The sequence below is a fragment of the Bos indicus genome, chromosome 26 (assembly GCF_029378745.1).
Source record: "Bos indicus isolate NIAB-ARS_2022 breed Sahiwal x Tharparkar chromosome 26, NIAB-ARS_B.indTharparkar_mat_pri_1.0, whole genome shotgun sequence".
NCBI lineage: Eukaryota > Metazoa > Chordata > Mammalia > Artiodactyla > Bovidae > Bos > Bos indicus.
In genome coordinates, this window is record NC_091785.1 from 21,512,905 (window position 1) to 21,534,862 (window position 21,958).

The 21,958-nt window shown below is 47.9% G+C and overlaps 1 protein-coding gene across 11 annotated transcripts in view; it reads left to right on the forward strand.

Annotated features, from left to right (window-relative positions):
• Positions 1-21,958, forward strand: part of PAX2 (paired box 2) — a 90,477-nt gene that overhangs the window by 16,202 nt on the left and 52,317 nt on the right. The gene's annotated exons all lie outside the window — the stretch shown is intronic.

Here is a 21,958-nt window from a genome sequence, read left to right on the forward strand (position 1 = left end):
CCTTGTTAGCCAGCTCCACACAAATTTCTGGCCTATTAGCACCAGTATCCAGGCCTGTGGAGCAAACACCAACGACCAGCAAACCGCTGGCAGGGAGCAGAGAAGCTAGACAAGGAGTGGGATGCCAGGTCAGGAGGGAGAACTCTGGACCCTGAGGCTGAACCTCAGGAGATGCCTCCAACCACCTAGAGTACCTGTGTCCAGGCCTGAGGCTGCACTGATGATGGGTTCAGGCACAGGGTGACAACTCAGGCTGGAGTCAGTTCAATATACAGTAGCACAAGTTAGCCTCCCAATCTTCGAGCCACTCCAGTGTGCTCTCCAGGATACGTGCACACTCCACGTATTTACCACCCCACCCAGGCCAGTGTACACATGTGGCAGGTACAGCACATAACAGGAGCACTTGGAGATGGGGACCCAGGATGGCTTTCCCATCACAGAACTGTGCAAGCTGACATCAGCAGAGACCCTGTGCAAATTCCAGACAGCCTTGGCCAGCTTTTCAACCCCGGCCCCTTGCATTTTAAGGCAAATCCCCAAATGAGAAAAAGGCTGAGGGTTTCATACCTGTGTTTTTCTTTACACTCTTCATAGGCTCATTATCAGAGCAACTAATAATTCAGCTGGTGCCTTTTTCTGAAACTGGCATCACGTATCAAGGTTCTTTTTTTTAAAAAATATTTTGCAAATGATATGGAATTATCCCAAATCATCCTGAAAACAGCAGGTAAAATTAGCTGGTAGAATGTACCTTGGCTAAAGAAGATTCCCTCTGCCACACTCGTGCTGTAACGTACTGCGAGGCGACCCCAGAAATTATCCCACTGTGTGCCATCTGTATTAAAATGGTTATTCAGTTATGAACAGGGTAACATAATACTGATCAGCTAATTATACACCCTCCGAAAACCCTCCAGCTCCCTGGGCCTGGCTCAGCTAGGTATTGAGAGCATAGCGGTTTGACATTCAGACACCTTCCAAAGGAGCTGGAGAAAGACTGGGTCCTCCCCACCCCCACCCTGCACTGGGAGAGGAATGAGTCTTTTGCATTTAAAAGCCAGTGGAGGAGGCTGGAGAAGCTCTGGGGCTGGAGCAGGAGTGGGAAGGGTACAAAGCAGTGTCTCCTTTCAACCTCTAGGCTGGTTACTGGTCTAGGGAGTGGGTTTGAACTGGGGTCTTGGGAGGAGAGAAGCCCTGCTGAGGAGCAGTGTTGCTGGGACTGGGTGCTAGTGTTCTGGAGCAATCTTGTTGTGATAGGATTTGCAAGCCTTTGGAGGAGCCCAAGATATGTTTGGTTAAAGCAGTGCGCTTCGCTCTGGGGGCATGGAAGATTGGGGCAGTCAATGCAGGTGTGGTGGCAGCACCCCTTGCCTAGCACCCCTTCTTCCCCCCTCTCCCCACTATATACCCCTCACTGGCTAAGATGTTTTTGGGAAGCTGGCTTATGCACAAGTTTGGGAATGCTCTCATTCTGAAAAGCCACGGAGAGCAGGGGACAGATGACCCCAGGACCAAGCTCCAGAGGCCTTGAGGTGCACTCACCAGAACGGGGAGAAAGTAGAAGAGTGAGCTGCTAGTGGGATGAGAGTGGGAGAACGACCTCGGTTTAACAGCTCTGACAGCAGCAGAATTTGCTCAACACAGAGCGTGATCACCGGAGGGACACAGAGGCTACCTTTGGGTGTGGAACAATAGCCATCTGTGGTGTTGCTGGAGATGGCAAGGGAGTGGGAAGAGAACGGGAAGCCGCTGACAGCACGGGCAGCCAGCCCTGGGTCTGCAGTGAGGCTTCCTATCTGGCTTTGTCAACAAGGCTTGGTCAGAGTTTTCTTGATTTTGCATTGTGATTCATATGTGGGAAAGAATTCTGGGAGCTTCCTGGTATGCTGCTGAATCGGGTCTGGGGGAATGCATCTGGGCCCAATGCCCTTAGCATTATGCCTCCAGATGCTTTGCTCTGAAGGGGAAGGTTTATCTGAGATGCATTGCTTCACCCCAAAGGCTTCTAAAAGTGGGATTTCTGCTGGTACTGCTGATGCCAGGAACTTTGTGAATTCTCACTCCCCGTAGGAGGAACCTGGAGATGTTCTTCTGTGTCGAAAGTATGGTGTGTTGGGGACTGGGTGGTTCTCGAGTTTAGACCTTTACTGTGGGTGAGGTGCCCCTTGTGTTGGGCACTTTATAATACTCACAGTCGAGGATGTGTTGGCAAGAAAGGAAGTCCACGCGCCAAATCGCAAGGGTTTTCATCTTCTCCTCCCCCAAACAGATGCTGTCGCCGCACTTGAAATATGCTATTATGGTTATAAACTAAATTGCTTTTCCTGCTTTAAAAATGGTTTTGGCTTTTTCTGATCCTGTCGTGATAAAGGCTTGGACATCCAACTCCCCTTCTCCATTGGCAAATCCTCATAGCAGTACCTCTCTGAGCCAATGGAGTAGATAAGGGGGGCCTTCCCAATCTCACCCTCACTCCCAGAAACCACCATCAAAATCCGGAAGCTGAACTGGATTGTTTAGCATGCGGAATTTATCTGAATGGCTCTCAATTTTGGGTTACTGGTCATTGAGTGTGGAGTTGCCAGCTCTTCAGCTTGTGCTTAAACACTGCTGCTGTGTATGTGGGGGGGGGGGGGTGGTGGTGTTTATAAACAGGTGACTTGAGACTGAAAGCTTGTGTGGGAAATGGCCCAGAGTGGGGAGGAGATGGAAGGACACCCACCCTGCTAACAGTCACCTACCTAGTTACGTTGCTGAGCAATTGGCTAGGCAGGAAGGATTTTCCTGATTATATGCCAACGTCTTCAGGTTTGGCCGTTGCTCTGGGAAGGGAATGTAGCTCCTTTGAAGGCACAGGCGCAGACTCCAGTGAGAGTCAAGTGTTCTTGAAGATCCCCTGAGGGTACTGTCTTGGACTGAGCTGACAAAGAGGCCATCGATCTTTTAGCTTTCTCAGCCAGCACTATATTATGTGGGACCAGGGCACTCCCAGCTCCTAGATCTTTCAAGTGGACCCTCCCAAAGTCAATTTCCCACCAATCACCTGCTACCCACACCCTTCCTTTACCTGTTTGGCTTATAAGTGAACATATGTATTCTCCTAGCGGTGGCAACACTGGCTTCAAGAAGGCACCAGCCCCAGGGCTGTTAAACAGTTCCATCTTGTGTCATCTGCAGGTCTTCGTCAGAATCTGGCACTGGGGTGACAGGTGGTCTAGCTGTTCATTCAGAGGTCTTTCCAAGGAAGCTGGGAGCCACTCATCCCAGCCAAGGGAATGCTGAAGACACGTTCAGGGCTGGGGTCTGTGTCTTTTCTGAGACTCAGGTTCTAGAACATTGCATATTTGACTCTTGGACAGACCTGGTTTGGCACAAAGCTGGACCAGAGAGGCTGCATTGCCCACCACATTTCTGTACCCTTGCACTTGTTTGGTGGTCAGGGCTGTTGGTCTCGTAGCCAAGAGCCAAGGCAAGTAGGTAGGTTAAGAAGAAGGCTTCTCCCCACAGAGGAATGGGAAAAATGAGGATAAAGGACTTGCTTTGTGTGCCCCTCGGTCTTCTGGATCAGGCCACCTCTAGGGACAGATGTGCCAGTTTCTGTCGGAAGACCCTTGCCTACCTGTCCTTCCCCAGAGAATGTCTCCTGCTTCTAACGAGGCTTCTCCTCATTAGAATAGCACGTGAAATAGTCACGACTGCTGGCACTCTTATTTCTTTAAATGAGCTGGAGTTGTCCCCCTGAAAAGCCATCTTTGTTCACTTAGTTATTTTAGATGTCTTGGCCAGCAGTTGTATTGGTCCAACTGTTTCCCTGTGGGCAGGCTTTGAGTGGGAGGCCAGGCCACAAGATGGCTTTCAGGTGAGAGTGATGGCTGGTTGCCCTGAGTTCTTACCTCCACTGGCAACCCTAGGAAACAGGAAGACAGGAGGGGTTGTCCGTAACGAAAACTCCAGGTGCATTTTGGAGGGTGATTCGAAGAGGAAACTAGAGGGGGGAACCCTAAATAAATAAAGTGTGTCCCAACTATCCCGAGAACTCAATAAAACAATCACATCAAATATGAAGAGGCATAAATCTTGTGTCTGCACAGGTAACCTACTCAATTGCTTTTATTATCGCTCAGGCTGCCTCCATTTATTACCGTCCACAGTCTGGGCAAAGGAGCTTGCGTAGAGGGTGGTCTCCAGTGCAATCCTACACCCCGAGAGGCAACAATCAGCCCATACAGCCAGGGATTTCGATGGGAGCTCGGAAGGGCCCATCTGTCTGCATGAAAACCAATCAATAACTCTGTAACCAGAGCCCTTGTCACAGGGAAATGGACAACACAACAGTTCAATACAGGGGCCACGGGGGGAATTAGCCAAGTGGAGATAGACCAGACAGGAGGAGCCCCTGGAGAAGGGAGACAGGGTGCCTAGTGAAGGGAATATTTGGGAGGGAGTGAGATGGAGCAATGGCTTTGTGTGCATATAAGAAGGAATTATTGTGCAAAGTAGACCCAGGGGACTGGAGGCACCGTTGGAAGCTCGGGTGCTAGGGAACAGTTGGGAAGTGGGCTTGTTCCAGTATGTGAGACTGTGGTTGTATATGTGGTGGTGTGTTTGTGGACTAGATCGTTATGCTTGCATAGAAAGAATAGCGATAGTAGTAACTGATGTGGAAGATGAATCAACCTCCCCACTCCCCACCCTCCCCAGCCTGCACTCTCTCCCTCTGAGTCCACACAGGAGTGCCTTAAACCAGGGGCTTCATTTTCTGTCCCCAGCTCCCTAGATCTCCAACTCCAACTGCTCTGAAACTTCACCTCTTAAAGTTCAGGTCTGTTCTTAACCCTTCCTTATTGCTACCTGGAGTTGGAGTTCTTCTTTTAAGAGGAAACTGTATACTGGAAAGAATTCCTCTCTCACTTCCTGTTCTTTAGAAGAATGTAGTATAGGGTGTGAACCTGGCCTGCCACTTCCCTGAATCCCTGCTGTTTCACCTCACCCCCCACTCCCTCCACCGGCCCTCCCCTAGTCAGATTCTCCAAGGGGGAGTTTCTTGCATTCATGCTGGGGAAACAGGTACAGGTGCAGCCACGTCCAGTGCCACTCATCCAGCCATGTGGGTGAGCCTAGAGAAGAGAGAAGGGCCTCTGGTAGATCTCATGGGTGTGGGACAGTGTCTCACAACCAGTGCCCAGTAACAGGTAAAGTATTGAATGGGTTTAAAATTAAATCACTGTGGGTTTATCTGTCTACCACTGAACTACTGGGTTGAAATGTTTTTCTCCCGTTGAGCAGGTCGTTGAAATGTTTTTCTTCCCATTGTTTCAGTGCTCTGAAGGTGCAGCTTGAATACATTCATGATGGTTTATGGGCAACAGAGGTTGTGGATTTGTGTGTGTTTGTGCCTACTTGTGTCTGTTCCTTGGTAAATGGGCTCTGAGGTCAAGAGCAGAAAACAGAGGAAGGCCCACACAGCGTGGCCTGCAGTCACAGACAGACTGGACACCTTGTCCCTGGGACCATCAGGCCAATCGTTGATGCGGTCATCAGGCCACTGGGCAACAGTAATAGGGCTGAGTTGAGGAGTCCTCATTCCAAATTTGGAAAAACTGGGGCCAAGTTTTTCTTCAATTTTTATTTGTACTGTAGCACTCTATTTAGCCCTCAATATGAGGGGCTTTGCTACAGTGATGCTCCTTTATGATAGAGAGCTGTGTAATCCACTGTCCATCTCCACTTTGACACTTGAGTCCCAGCCCTGTCAGCAGAACTAGTAAAGGACCAATTGCAAAAGCAGCTAAGAAGATGCCCTTCCTGGTGCACCCCCTTGCTGCAGAGTTACGGTGCAGTGGCCCATCAAGGCCCACCATGCCCCCAGCAGGAAGCATGGCAGCAGCACTGGGACACGGTCATGGGCATAGCTCCCAAGTGCCAGGCCTGAGTTCCAGCCTCCAAATCCTGCCTGAGGAATCCAGGTGCCAGGGAAATAAGGAAGAAGCTGGGGCAGGGCGGGGCGGGGGAGGGGAGGACAGGGCAGAAACAGAGCTGGGAACCAAAGAGGGCTTGGACACCAAACCCCGCGGGGCATGATGGCAGAGGCAGATGCTTGGGGTCTGGGCGCAGGGGAGCTATGGAGGGTGTGGGAAACCAGAGGAGGATGACCTGGGACAGGAGAAGAAGAAGCATGGCCCTGTGTAGACCTGGGAGCTCTTTGCTAGGAGGAGAAGGCACGTAGGAGGGAGATGGGCGAGGCTGCGGAGCCAGGCTCCTCTGTGGCTCATCCTCAACAACCACAAAAAGAACTGGACTCTTGTGGGTTTTGAGTGATAATATGATAAGAAGGTATTTGAGTTTTTCATGAGAGAGAAACAGAGTTATTGGCATTCTGAAGAGGCTGGGGTCTATTGTGGGGCTATGCGGGAAGGAAAGCAGTGCCCTGAAGTCCAGACTGGTGACAAACACGTTAGTGGAGCTGCTGTATGGCTGCAGGAGTCGTGAGGACAGGTGCCTCCAGGACCCCACGAGGAAGGTCGGTGGGAGAGCTGAGGAGGCTGGGGCAGAGGTGGTGAGAGCCACACAATCAGGAGCTGGATTGCACAGGCCCAGCCTAGAGGTGCTGAGATTTCGCTTTTAAAAACTCTGTGTTGGTCAAATAAAATACATCTCTGGGCATGATTCAGTTCATGGGCCACTGGTCTGCAGCCCCTGGTCTGCGTAACTGGACATAACTTACCTCTTGGCTTCAGACCAGAACTGTCACCTCAGGGTGGGTATCGGGGATGTGACATTTCCAGAGCCCCTGAGTCCTGGAGCCCCTGAGGAAGGGAACGAGTTCTAAGTCCCCATAGCTAGAGGAGGGGAGGGGGTGATGTATGTGGAAAGGGAAGGACAAGAGTAAGAATGAGGAGGAAGAGTGAGGAAGGAGGTGATGAGGCGGAGAGGTGAAAGGCAGAGGCTTGGGACCTGGCTTCACTGGGCTGGGCTTGCCTGGGACCAAATGTGTGAGAAGGTTGCAGGGAGCCAGAGCTCTGAGTGGCTGGTAGAGCAGGCTGCTGGGGTGGCCTGCAGGAGAGGCTCGGAAGGTTGTTAAGGAGAAAAGTGGAGGCCAGCCTGGGAGGAGAAAGGTGGCGGAGCAAAGGATGTGGTGTGGGAGCTAAAGTCTTAAGACCTGGAGCCCACGGTTGCCTGTACCAGGGAGCATACCGCAAGGCAGGCGGGCAGCAGCTGCGGGGCTGCTGCAGTGCGGCCACTCCAGCCTGGTCCCTGGCAGAAGGGAGAGTGGGAGGGAAGCCAAGAGGAAGGAAGGGAGGGCCGGCTTCCTGGGTGTTCCAGGTTAGAGCCCCCTCCACCTGGGAGCCCTGGCCACTTGGCTCTGGACTCCTCTGCTTGCTTTCAGCCCGGCACGAACTCCGCTGCAGCGAACCCCTCCCGAAGCCATTCAGGAACAGAGGAAGCCAAAGGACGAGCTGGGTGGCTCCTGGAAGCAGGAGGAGAAAGGGCTGTGAGACAAGCAGCAGGCTGCAAGGGGAGCTGTGCCCACTGTAAGCATAGTCAGTTGGAGAAATGATGAGAAGGACTCAGGAGACTGGAGGAGGGCAAAAGGGAGAGCGCTGGGGCCCTCCAGCGTGAACACATGGGAGCGAGCACTGGGGCAGCTGCCCCCGGGCCTCATGCGCCCTCATGGCCCCAGGGTCTCTGCTGGGTTGGTGAAGGAAGCCTAGGGTGACCAGGAGCCTGTGGGCAGCCCCCAGCCCAACAGGCCCCAGAGATGGTTAGGGAAGAGGCCTTCATTCTGCCCTGTATCCCGTGACCTTTCATCCTAATTCTAGAGGACAAGATGGTGCCCGCCTAGCGTGTGGTACTGAGAGGGGTTGGTGCGTCTGTGTTGGGGGTCTCCGTGTAGCTCTGTTTTGGAAAGAGTGGGTGGGCTCGTGGCATCTGGCCAAGTCTTGCATTCATGCCCTGGGAAGCTGTCTCAAAGGGCCTGGCATCACCAGGAGCTCTTAAAAGGCTTTAGCTGCCCATCTTGTCCAGTGGGCAACAGCAAACTGGTTTGCCTTTCAGAGGGTTTCCAGCTGAAGGCATTTTTGGTTTCCAGGACAAAAGTCTCTGCCTTCACCAGGATGGCCCGCCTGTTTGGGATGTTGTCTGAAAATCATGGGGTTGATGAGATGGTCAGCATCGCAGTGGGTGGATGAGGGGGGCCCTATTGGGTGCACAGAGGGTCCCAGCACAGTTTAGTCTGTGTGCAGGCAAGTGTGCACTTACTCTGCTGGAGGTGAGGGTGTGGAGCCGTGTGCGATGCGGGACCGGTGTGTGTGTGACACGCTACTGGGAATACTAGCAGCAGCTGCTTGGCTGGTGTCTGCTGAGGTCCTCACAGGGAGTGTACATTTAGATAGGGACAAAGGTCAAGCTATTTATCTCCTTTTATCATCTGTGGAGTGGGTACCTCCCCTCCCTCCCCTCATCCCTCGTCCTCTCCTTTCTCTCTCTCTTCCTCAACATTACTCAGGTTAGCTGGTTTGAGTTAGGCGGCGAATCTCAGTAGACTCTAAGGGAAGAGTAAAGAGAATTCGATAAGATCAGGAAGGCCATCGTTCCTCTAGGGACCAAAAGAGGTTTCGTGTTCCGCACACTCTGCTCTGCCTCTCTGGAGGAGCTGACACACCAGGACAGTCGCCTTCCTGCAGACTGTGACTGCGAGAGCCGGAGAAGAGGGCATATCCCTGGGCTTGAGACTAGGGCTGCCTTTCCTGCTCACCATGGGCCTGGGGAGGAAAGTCTAAGAGAGCCCAGGATGAGAGAGAAAAGTGGTAGAAGAGAGATGGCTGAGATGGAGAGAAGCGAGAGCCAAAGCCTGGCTTTTGACTGAGTATGTGTGTTGGGAAGGGAGTCGGGGGAGTGTCTTTTTTTGGGGGTGGGGATGGGGGTAGAGACTCTGAGATCTTTTAGCCAGTCTGCTGGGCTGATCACTCAGCTCGCTGCAGAGGGTACAGCCCTCCTAGAAATTGTGTTCACGCTCACTCTCCCACCCTTTGCCCTCCCAATCCAGCACACGTATGCCTCTTTCCCTACCCTTGTCTCCCTTTAACTTGGCTTTGAAGACACAGTAATTCCTGACCCCAGGGAGACAGCTTGGAGGGCAGTGCAGACTCCTCAAGAGATGGCTTCCCAGGTTGGATACAAAAAAAAAAGTTGAGAGAAATTCATTTCATGGCCAGTGGCTGCTTAAAAAAGGCGATTCCAGCATACGAATGTGATAAATGTTAACTGAGCATTAATCGCATTAAAGAGGGCCCTATAAACTTTTCATTTCTAATTAAATTCGTCCAGTGATGCTGCCCAAGCGAGTACTCTGGGCCTTTGTTTATGTGGAAAATTAAAATGCAAATACAATGGAATTTATTTCCAGGAGTGGAGTGACGGGCTGGCCCCTCTGGCTACTGGTCTCCCGGCCTGTCAAGCCAGGTAACTGCTCCTTTGGAGGTTCTGTCATCCTTGGGACACATTCTGGTGTGAAGGGAGAGGCCAGAGTTCAAGGTCAAATAGAGTTAGAAATAGAGGGGAAGGTGTGGAAAGAATTGAAAAGGAGAAAAAGACAATAGATAGCCCAGAAATAGAGAAAGAGGCATTATCCCCATTTCCCACCTTCCCCCTCCAACACCCACCTCTAGGAGAAGGGACCCCAGACGTTGCTTGTGAGTAATGTCCTGACAAGCCTCCCCTGCAGTTCAGGGAAGAAGGGCGGATATGGGAGGGAGAGTTTGGAGAAGCAGCCTTGCCAGCAGATGTGGGCTTGCTCCTCAAAGAACCAAGTGGTCATCAGCAGACAAGGGTCCAGGGCTTGGATTTATCTCCAGCAGTTTGAGGGCCGGCTGCTGTCCACATAATGGTTCCACTGGGCTCTTCCTGCCAGTGCCAAGCGGCATTGACACAGGGCAGTGGAGCATAGAGGCTCTAACCAAGGACGCTGTGCATGCACGCCCGCACGCACGCAGCCTTCTCGAACGTGGGGAGAGCTGATCACTCATGAGAATAAACAAATGTGCCTTGCAGGGAGTCCTTTAGTGCCCTGATCCCTCTGATAAAAGTGGTAACTCTAAATGCTATTGAATGGAACGACCTAAAGTTCCTATTTACCAAAACATAAATTAAGTCCAATAGAGAGAAAACCTGGGCAAGAAACATCATTTGGGTTTATCAGTAGAGACACTGAAAGATTGCTGTGCTGCAGTATGGCTAAGGAAGTTGTAAATAGCATTAAAAAGTAGAGAGGGAAAGAAAATGGAGGTAGGAGAGATGATAAAAGGCAGAGTGCTAAATCACAAATGGGGACACGAACAAAGGCACAAACCAGATTTATGACAAGCTTTGTGTAAGTCGGTGGCTTGGATTGACAGTGCGTAGACATACTACGTACACAGGCATGAGGTGTCCGGAGAGTGGCTGAGGCTGGGTTGGTATGAAGGTGGATTGACCACAACATGAGCTGTCTGTGCCGATGCTGGGGCTGGTCCATCCGCCCTGCCACACAGCAATCTGGTGGGGTAGGGTTCGATAGTCAAGGATACAGTCTTAGGAGGTTTTTGAAGGTCTTTGAGCACATAAGTCTCTGGTGAGCTGGATCCACATTCTAATGGATCTCCAGGGCAGCAGCCCATTCCCGGAACGGAGTCTGCTTGACTAGTTTCATCGAATGGCTGCTGCTCTGCTCCTCTTTAGTCTGTTTTATTCTGGGTTATTCTTTCCCTCTTTAGTGTTCACTTATGTCTCTTAGAAATGCATGAGCACTGGCTGACAAACAGGTTAATGACTGTGGCAACTCCCAAACATCTGGAGGAAAACTCAAACCTTCAGACAATCATCTATAAACGTTGTCAATATGATGCCAAATATCTGGGGATTTAGAGATGTTGGCATGATTGATTGAATTTCTTAGTTTTTATCCAGACACAGCACCAACACCCATTTTCATTTCACTGGTGTTTCATTGTATTGGGAAACACCCATTTTTGGAGGGAAATATTCTAGGAAACAAAATGTTAGAAAGCATCTTTGATGTATTTGGGTCTCATATCTGGTTTGAAGGGAGTCTGGATTTGGCTTGAAAGTCAAGTGGTGAGCTGGTGGTCAGGAACATTTAATATCTGAGCAAGCATGGCTGCTGGACACTTTCCCCGGAAAATTGCTTGGGAGGGCAAATTACTTTGTCCAAATAAAGCTTAAGCTATTGATAGGCCTGGCTTCATAAGGGAACCCACTGCACCATCTTGGGGCATGTCAAGGTTCTTAAGATGTAATCCATCCTTCATTTGTTCTTTCATTCACCCGTTCCGAAAGTCTTTGCTAAGCAAAGACTTATGTGCCAGACATAAACGTGCAGTACTGAGAACACAAGAAAGGGGGCTCTGGGAAGTGATTGCCGGAGTTTGAATCTAGCTTCCCTTGTTGTTATGTTGTTCAGTTGCTAAGTCTTATCCAACTCTTTGCAACCCCATGGACTCTCGTGTGCCAGGCTTCTCGTCCTTCACTATCTCCCAGAGTTTGCTCAAACTCATGTCCATTGTGTTGATGATCTAGCTCCCCTACTCCTTGGCTCTGTGGTTGTGGGAGTGTCCTCTCTGGACCTCAGTTTCCTTACTCTGATCTAATATGGAAGGTAATCATGTAGCTATAGCACTGCCGTAGGTTCTTGTGAAGGTTGAATGCATTATTCCACATAAACCTGCTTAGAATTGCACCTCGCAGATACCAAGTACTCAATAAATGTTAGTTATTATTACAGCAATAGTAATCATCAAGTTATGTGTCTGTCAGTGTACATGAGTTCTGGCTTGTGCATGCATAAACACTGAAATCTTTGAAATAAAAAAGCTTGAGGAGCCAAAAGGATATTCCGTGAACAGAATTGTGTATCATGAATGCCAGTGAGAATTATGGTTCACTGCAAGCCCAGCTGGATTTAAGAAGGGGATCTGCTCTGTGTACTTCCAGAAAAATAGAAACCCTTATGACTGTTATCTGACCATTGAACAGAATTAGTCAGATAATTGCCCCCTTCATCCACTTAGTTTGAGAGCCCAGCCTGTCTGTGTGTGTGTGTGCATGTGTACTTAATGACTGCACACTCCTTCTCTGGAACGAGCCTACGATTGCTTGAGGAGCTGAAGGTTGGCATTTTCTGGGCTTCATGGCATTTTCATGGGTTGTGGTGCTTTGCATTTAGTAGTTTTTTTTAAAAGACGAAATGGTTATGGGGGAAAAATCCTTATTTGATGGGTTTGAAGGGTTCCTCCGATTCTTAAATGTCATAGAGGGGAGAGGACAGGGAGATAAATAGAAGGAGGAGGAGAAAAGAGGAGAGAAAATGAAGATAAGGTAAAGGATGAAGAAAGAAGAGAGGAAGAACTGAGCAAACATCTGACAAATTCAAACCAAATCTATCTCCTGTGGCCCTGCATACCTGGATATTCCAGGGAATCATGGGAGGTTGATAATTATTGCAGTTATTCCACCACTAAGGGGTAAAAGAATTTTTAAAAATCAGGAGAAAAAAATCACTTTGGGCTTAAAGTCCTCAGTGTAATGGCTCAAAGTAACTGGACTCTGTGACTTCTCCTACTTAATCTGTGCCCATGAGCAAAAATGAAAACTGACATTTCCTAAACTCATGATATAGTCTGGCTTGCTATCTTTATGGGAAAGCCTGTGGAATAAGTCTGAGGCCCCAAGTTCTCTCTGCCCCTCAGGCCTAGTTAGGTAAACAAGTCCAGCTCCATGGACTTCTGTAAAATCCATACCAAATGCGTTAATATTCACTCCTCTGATTCTTTTCTTATCTCTTCTTTAGTTCCCAATTTAATGCCTAGATTCCATTATTCCTTACTGACACCTATTAGCTGTTAGTCCTGATTTTTAAAATTAGAAAGTAAATATTTTTAGTGAGTTAATAATATTTTAACATGTAAATATTTTTAATATTGAAAGAGCTCAATCATCCTGAATTTTTTTTTTTATAATTGCAAATGTATAAGGGCTACCATCTTTCTTTCTGCCTGTTCATCACCTGGGTACAGCCCTCAGTATGGAGATGGGGAGTGGTGAACTCTTATCAATCCCCAACCCCTGCCACTCTCCACAAGGATAGAAAGCCAAGTGCCTTCACACTGCAATTTTTGCACTTCTCTGCCTTAATCACACACACACACACACACACACCCCTTGACTTATCTTGGATTGTATTCACATTAACATATGTGGTTATACACATGATTAGGACAATCTTATGGCCACTTTACTTGGTAAGTCCTATGTTTTCAATAATAATAGCTAACAAGTACTTACTACAGTAGGAACTGTTATAAGCATGTTGCATATATTAATTGATTTAAACCTCATAAACAACCTCATAGGGGCTTGCCTGGTGGCTCAGACTAAAGAATCTGCCTGCAATGCAGGAGACCTGGGTTCAATCCCTGGGTTGGGAAGACCCCCTGGAGAAGGGAAGGGCAGCCCACTGCAGTATTCTTGCCTGGAGAATCCCATGGACAGAGGAGCCTAGTGGGCTACAGTTCATGAAGTTGCAAATAATTGGACACAGCTGAGCAACTAACATTTTCACTTTCAAACAACCCCATAGGGCTTTATAGGATTGTCTATAGATAATGTAACTGGAATCCAGAGAAGCTGAGTAACTAATTCAGGTCACATGCTAAGTACCACAACTAGGATTTGAACTCCTACAATACTGGCTCTAAAACCTTTGTGCTTTTCCACTACCCCATACTTCGTATCAGCTTTGGATCAAAGGAAGTACAGGCATTCCTTGGGCAGCTCTGTATATTTTGCAGTCTCATGCCCAGGGATGTATTTATACTTCTACTTACAAGCTCAGAACAAAGGCTCTGCACCTAATAGAAAGTCATGCCTAGTATGAGTTTCTGTATTCTTCCCTGGTGTGTGTGTGTGTCCCTGTAAATGTAAGCCACAGCTGAGCCACATCATCTGGGAATGCTGGGAAGGAAGAAGATGCTGATGGCCAGAGTCACAGAGTGGAGTGAACCGGGGATTCTCTGAACTAGAGTTTGTGTTGTTATTCCCGTCGGGACTGGGGAGTTTAGTCCCATCCATCCTCCTCTAGTTCTACCAGGGATCTAGATTTTAGACGGGCATAGGGTTTGGCCCTGGGGTTTAACTCTCCAAATTAGACAGATAAAGGGAAGATGGCACCAGAACCTGTGTCACCGTGGTAAGATCAGATCTGTTTCATTGAGCAGAGAAAGCATGTTTCTAAGAATAATAGAACTGTAGAGATGGTCATCAAGAAGAGACTTGTCCTGCATCTCTAGAATCCTCCTCCTGGAAAGGAGCAGGGCAAATGACCAAGCCAGAGTGAACTAAAAAAGCTAAAGGATAGGTCTTCTCACCCACAGCTCCACCAAGAAAGTAATTACCGTATCATACACCACCACCCAGATCCAACATTGTTACTCAACCCACATCACTAAGGAGACACCCATTAACCTAAGCTCTGAGACATACATTATGAAAGAGAAAGATGCTGATATGATCAACGAATGCAATAATTCAAAGCAGAAATACAGACATTGCCACCGAACAATAATCAAATTCCTCCAACTCAGTGTTACACAAAGTGCAGTCACCTTAATACAATACCACAAAACATCAAGTAACAAACCTTAAGCCAACTGCCAGAATGTGTCAGCAATACATGTAACACACACAATTCAAGCACTCCATCCCACTGGCACACCCATGCACAATGTGGCCACCTGAGTGATAGTAAACACTGGTCGGGCACACACGGAGATGGAGCCAGCAGTGCAATACCCAGCCCTCCTGCACACCCAGCAGAGATCATTGCCACCGCCTCCCCAGACCCAGTGCTCTCTGGTCCCCAGCACAGTGCAGCCTGCCAGACAGCAGCTGCGCCCTCCCATCTCTCCAGCAGGTGGATGTGTCCAGACCATCACCTCCAATAAAGCCTCCGGGCTCTCGTTGCTAGTAAGAGAGTAAACTGTCCCCTGAGCCTGCTTCCCGAGACAGGACAAATCAGCAGTCTACTGGTTGGGGTTTAATAAGACTTGGCCGATGCTGAAAATGACAGAGCTCCAGGGATGGAGGGCAAGCAAGGTGGCCTGGGAGGGGGCTCGCCAGGCTGGGTGCGGGAATTCCCCTTCCTCCACCAAGCCCTGCCTCCTGTGGCCATTCCAGAGCCGAAGCCCTCTTGCTGGGTGTTCACTGAGTATCGATTCAGTCTGCAAGCAATTTTAATATTTCTTCAGGGACTTTCCAGCAACAGCACAAGTCATTAATTCACCCTCCCAAATTGCTTATTCAATAGCAGGAACATGGCTCCTGAATAAAGTCCCAGAATTTATGTGACTTGCACGAGTCAGGAGGTCAAACAACTGTTATGGAGCGAAGTTAAAAATCCAAATAAAATATTGACACTTTTTTGGGGAGGGGGAGGGGGGAGTAAAGGTATTTAAAATAGGTTTTTGTTGTAATGCCCCCAGGATAAAGAATGGAAGGAGACTGAAGACAAGTAGGAGTTTATAAAATCAATGGAATTTATTGCACATCTACTTGGCATTTAATAATTCTCTCATTTCCACAGTCCCCCACCCCCACCCCATCCTGGCCATGGACAGAAAGATACACAGGTATACAAATGCACATTTATGCACATCAATATCGGTGCACAGACCAATATAAAAACACAGTTGTGACGTGAGCATCTGAAACACCTTGGCAAGAGAACAGTGATGTGTGTGGAGTCATGTATGACTGTGGCTTACAGATTTGACAGAAAGGCATAACTGGGCAGAATTCATGAGGGGAGTTTTGATAAATATATCCAGTATTATAAATCTTGGATCAATGCATTAGAGCAGACATGAATATAAAGATACAGTAATCATAGAAATAGTTTCTAGAAACTGACAAATACATTTGTATTCAGCATCGCCACAGAATTGTGTACATGATTGGGAAAGTAGACAGATAAGATAGATAGATAGATACAAAGAATTTAGAAAATCTATCCCTCCAACCTACCAATGTATTCATGTATAAAATACAGTGAAACCATAACCACTTAACCTGAAATTGAGGCTAACACAGACAGGATGCTTATCAAATACAACCGTGGCACGTGCACAGGAGAGGGTAGGTATGTTTAGAGTTACAGCTACCTTCAGTCTCTGTTTATTGTCTACACATGCATTTGCACAACTGTCCAGATCATGGATTTGAAAAGACTGAAGGAAAAAAATTTGCTTATGCCCAAACAGCTAATAAAAAGAAATATTAATAACAAAAATGTCCAGAAGAGGCGATATGGTTCGGCCTATAGACATTGGAGTCACAGACCCAAAGTCTGGCTCCAGTGCTGTTAAGCACATGACCTTGGGCGAGGTGCTTAGCCTCTCTGTTGTCTCCTTAGGAAAATAGAAAACGTCTCCATCTGAGAGAGTTATAGTTAGGATTTGGATAAGAAAATGCATTTGTTATAATGCTTGTCATATAATGAGTATGAAATAAATGATACTTATTGCTTTTACTATTTTTATATGCACTCTTCTATCCAGGCCCAGTGTCTCATAGATTTTACCACCTGTTCTTGATCTGACTGACTTATTCTACCTAGTGTTTAGCAACATGGGTTTTGGAGTCAGGCTCCCAAGTTCAAATATCCTGGCTCTGGTACTTAACAGCTGTGTGACCTTTGGCAAGTTACACAACCTCTCTGAGCCTCAGCTTCCATTTCTGCAGAACAGGATAATAGTCTTCATAAGGAGTTGTGAAAAACAAAGAATCCATTTACTCAGCAGAGTGCCTTGGCACATAGCGAACATATATTAGTTCACTATGTCCCTTAAGATTATGTTATTGTTATTTTTAATAGTAATAACATTCACTTGCTATTCAACAAGTAGTTTTTAAGTACTTATACCATGCCAAGCACTGTTGCTAAGTGCGGGAAATACAATGGTGAGAAAAATAGGTGTCACATGTGACCTTACAGAGCTCAGAGTCCAGAGGAGGACTCACTGTGGATTGAGTAAACAAAAAAACAGGTTTCAGCTCTGTGCTGGACCCTACATGGGAGAGGGGATCAGAGAGAAATAGGTTGGAAAACCAGAGCAGAGCCAGATTGGGAAACATTCTGAAGGCCAGGTTGAGGAATTTTAAATTTATCCTGTAGGTAATAGGAAGCAATAGTTGGGTTTAGCCACATCACATTCTTTCAGGAGCAGGCATAGAGAGACCAATGGATTGTTTTTGAATATGGAGTAAGAAGGTGAGCAGTGGGAGGGTCCAGAGGCAGACTAGGCAGCAGCTAGCAGGTCCCACCTTGGCTGCTGCCGCTGAAGACCTCTCCTCTCCAGGCTCCCTTCTGCTTGCCTATGGAAGGCTGGGAAGGATGGATAGGGACGTCTTGTCCCTGCAACGAGTCTACAGGGACCCCTTTCACCATCACATTAGGCAGTCTTGTAGCCGCTGGACTGTGCGGTGGACAGCTGGTAGACCCGAACTCTAGCCCAGGGCAGTCCTGACAGATGAGGGCATGCCCGGTGGTGAGAGGAGCTAGTCTGGTCACGCTCTGAGCTTGGCATGCACTGCAGACTGGTTTCCAAATGGTTAGTTAATCACATTGCCCCTTAATTTTTAAACCTATGCATATCTTGAAGCTAAATCAATCCATATGCTTACCATTCATCATATAAACCGTCACTATTGCCCCCTTGGGCCAGCCCCATGGCCCATCTAGCCTGGTAAATTGTATCTGGCCTGGGCTCCCAGGGACACGTGGTAGAAGGATTATCATCCTCAGTGCCAGTCTTAGGAAGCTAAACTGATGCAGAAAGTATGCCTGGCATCTAAGCAACCCACTGGGAACCCATCAGCCTGGGAAGGTACCAAAAACTATTTTGAAATTATATTTATTTGTGGCTTATTGTTTGTTTCCACAGAGGAACTGATAGCCTCTTGAGTTTTGTTTACTGTGTCAGATGGAGTCAGAATTAGCTGATGAGGGAGACGTGCATTGCTAGAATGTGAGTAAGAAACCTTCAACTCACTAAGATGTTCTCTCAGCTCTCTCGAGAATGGTTTCCTTACCCCTTGGCTTAAGCTAGGTTTCTCAAATATCAGAGAGTTTAAGAGTAATCTGGAGAATTTCTTAAATACAGATTTCTGAGCCCAATCCCATCAGCAATTCTAAATGCATAAGGTAAGGTCTGGAGGAGGTTCCAGGGATGTGCATGTTAGCATGCACCCCAGGGGATTCTAATGCCAGTGGCTCAAGGATGGTAGTTTGGGGACAACTTTCTGTAAGCATTTAGGTAGGACTGTCATCTCTTGGAGCTCAGTTATGACCTCTGAGAAGTAGCAAAAGAGGCAGAAACTCTTAACACATTTAGGGGAAACCTGTGTATTCTAATTATATCCGTACTGCAGCCAGAATGGAAGGGCCTGCCCTCAGGTTCCACTCATCAGGGGCTGTTCTCATGCACAGAACCCTGCCTGCCATATGGTCAGTTGTCCAAACTGAAACCTGAGGGGCATGCAAGCGGGTGTGGGCAAACAACTCTAAACTCTGCACCAAATGTAGAACCTGAGCCTAGGAAAAGAGAGTTCATGTGAAGGACTTCCAGGCTACCCACGGGGAGGGCTGGGTGGCTACCGTCTGCTTTTGGTGCCTGTGGGGAGGAGGGGATGAATTTCAGTTCTTCAGTTCCTGGGATGTACAGAGTGGAGAATGTCAGTTTCTTAGAGTTCTCAGGAGTAGGGAGACGTAGGAACTGTTCTGGGGAAGGGCAAAATTTTCCTGAATAATCTATGAGATCTCAGTTGAGGTTCTGCCATGAAAAGTCTCCAGCTGTTTTTGTAGCTCAAATTTGCCTCAGGGCAGAGCCAGGGACTCCTGCCCGCTGAAGGCAGCTCTCAAAGGCCTGAGTTAAATCAATTACCTGCATTCGTTGTGCAAAATAGCCTTTGCTGAAGCAAATATTTTGTGCTCTTGAATGATCCAGCCTGTAATACCCGGGCAGCTCAAAGTCACTGGTAGAGGCCCCTCCCACCATCATTTTCTTAACAATCAGTGGGGCCAGCTAGTCTGAAACATTCTTTACCTTGGAGTTCCTTTGATTTACTCAATCAGGAAAGACTTTCCCCATACCAGAGGTGAAACATTTTCTGCAAACCTCTAGAAGTAGGCAACTGAAACTGGTTTATATATGTACACAACACATGTATGTTAATACTTGACTTGTTGCTCCAAAGACACTTTCAGCAAATCAGCGATATGACCAGGCCCTGGGCCAACCTGTGGTTCTACTAAGAAGTACTTCCAAAGTGGAGAAAGCAGTCTGTTCTAGGTAGCTGGGCAGGCTTTTGTGGGGACATGCTTGGAGGTCCCGTGTGTGTATCATGCTGTCAGCAGCTGGTTCCAGCAGGCGTTATACTCCCATTTTATAGAAAGGAATGCTAAATCCCAGGGAGTCCCTTATCCTTCATTTCTCAAAACACAATAGAACAAGAGAACAGAACCATGGAATCCTGGGCTTTGGGGTATCTCTTTCCTGGAGGCAGTATGTTTTCACGGTTAAGGGTAGGGGTCTTGGGGTTAGTCTGCCTGAATTAAAACTCCAGATTTTCCGTTTCTTAAATAGGTAACTTTAGGCAAGTTATAATATGCCTTATATGCAAAATGTGTTGTTGTGAGGATTAAATGAACTGTTTGTTTTAAGCACTTAGAACATTGTTTTTTCTTGTTTAGTCGGTCATTCATGTCCAACTCTTTGTGACTGCATGGACCGTAGCCCTCTAGCTTTCTCTGTCCATGGGATTTTCCAGGGAAGAATACTGGATTGGGTCGCCATTTCCTTATCCAGGGGAACTTCCTGACCCAGGGATTGAACCCACATCTCCTGCATTGGCAGGCAGGTTCTTTACCACTGAGCTACCTGGGTTTAGCTCATAGTAAATACTCAGTAAACAATAAGTTTTTATTACTGGAGTCTCTGCTAAGGAAGCACTGCTCCCAGAAATCCTGAGCAGCCCAGCCCTGGAAATGCTGCCACCTGACTCCCTCCAAGGTGAGCTGTCTGAGGTCACCTCAATGCTAATAGGGCCTCTTCTTGTCTCCACCTCAGGGGGAGTTTTTGCACACCATTTATTATCATATAATATAATGCAATATAATATCATACATAACATAACATAATATGATGGGTAGGTTAACTTGGAAACCCTGAGGCGGACCGTGGATGGATGGATAGATGAATAGATACATTTGTACTAAGTATACATACATTATATCATTCTATTGATTTGTAAAAAGTTCCCGGTCTGCCTGGCTGTAATGAGATTTTTGAACTTTGCGTGGCGATCAATGAGAGGAATATTATTGGCCTGGAGAATTGATATACCTGCTCTCAGTGGCTTGTTCTGCTCCCAGGCTGCCCCGGCCCCCCAGGTGTACGATTCCAGCAGACACTTAACCTTTTTTACAGTGTCATCAGGCTAAAAGGAATCTAATAGTGACACAGGACTTGTGCTCAGCACTCTGCCACTATTGCTTTCCTGTCACAAATAATTTATAGCCTTCCATTTCCATCCCCGAGCCTGCACCCCAGCCCTGCCTCCCGCTTTCCCCCAGCTCCCAGGAATCAATAAGCTCACACAGCCACAGTGGGACTTCAGGGTGCCAAGAGACAGACGGACAGACATAGAGAAGGGAGACAGAGAAGGGGCAGAGATAGGAAGCGGAGAGAGAGAATGAGATGCAGAGGAAGGAGGAGGAAGAGGAGGAAGAAAATCAGAACAGGAGTGAAGAATCCCCCCCAGTGCTTTCTTAGAGTCGAGAGTGTCTTTCTTTCTTCGTGAGTTTAACAAACTGTTAATGGGAGCCTCATTACCTGATTTCATGCTAACTGACAGAGCAGTTGAGATTGGGTTTTTTTTTTTTTTTTTTTAATTTGGTTTGGTTTGGTTTTAAATTTGTTTATTTATTTAGGCCATAACTGCAGGGTATGCAGGATCTTAGTTCCCTGACCAGGGATTGAACCCGTACTCCCAGCAGTGGAAGCAGAGTCCTAATCACTGGACCACCAGGGAAGTCCCCCCTCATGAGACTCTTTGGATCTCCAGCATGGCCAGGGGTGGAGACCTCCTGAGAATTTAACCAAAGAGGGAGGGACTTCACCTGCCTTGTCCTCCTTTACTCCAAAGCTCTACCACAAACCCATGGCATCTTTGGGTCCTGAGGGAACTGCTGCTCCTACTGTCTAAGGACCCTTCCTAGCGCTGCCAGACGGGGCCCCCAGTCTGTCTTCCCAAGAGTCTCTGACGCATCTCTTGTCGGGTCAGGCTTGACACCTGCTGCTCCTGTTTCCTGTCTTCTCAGTGCGCCTCCCAGGGTCCTGGAAGCAGCTGCGTTGACCAGGCTGGGGCAGATGGGCCTCAGTGGCCTCCTCGCCTGCACCTGGTTTAGCCCCTCCATAGAGAGCAGCCTGGCCTGGGGGTCACCCACAGGAATAATAGTAGTAGTAGTTACAGTTATAGTTAGCATCTATTGAGCCAAGCATCACACTAATCATTTTACAGGAATTATCCTATTTAACCCCCACAGCAGTCCTATGAGGTAGATAGTGTCATCTTATTTTACAGATGAGAGAATGAGAAACACCTGGGATTCATTCCACAGACAATAAGTAACAGAACTGGGACTTGGGCTCAGGCAGACTGAGCCCGGAGCCCACCCTCTACTCCCCTTTGCTCTGCTCACAGCCTCATGAGTGGAGATGCTGAGTACTTGCAGGCCCTGTGCTGAGCCAAGGAGAACTCCAGGAGGTTCCCTGGAAGGTGGGGGAGAAAGAACATCCCTGTCAAGGAAAGTGTGCCTGGAGGAGAAGTGGAGAGCAGGTACCCC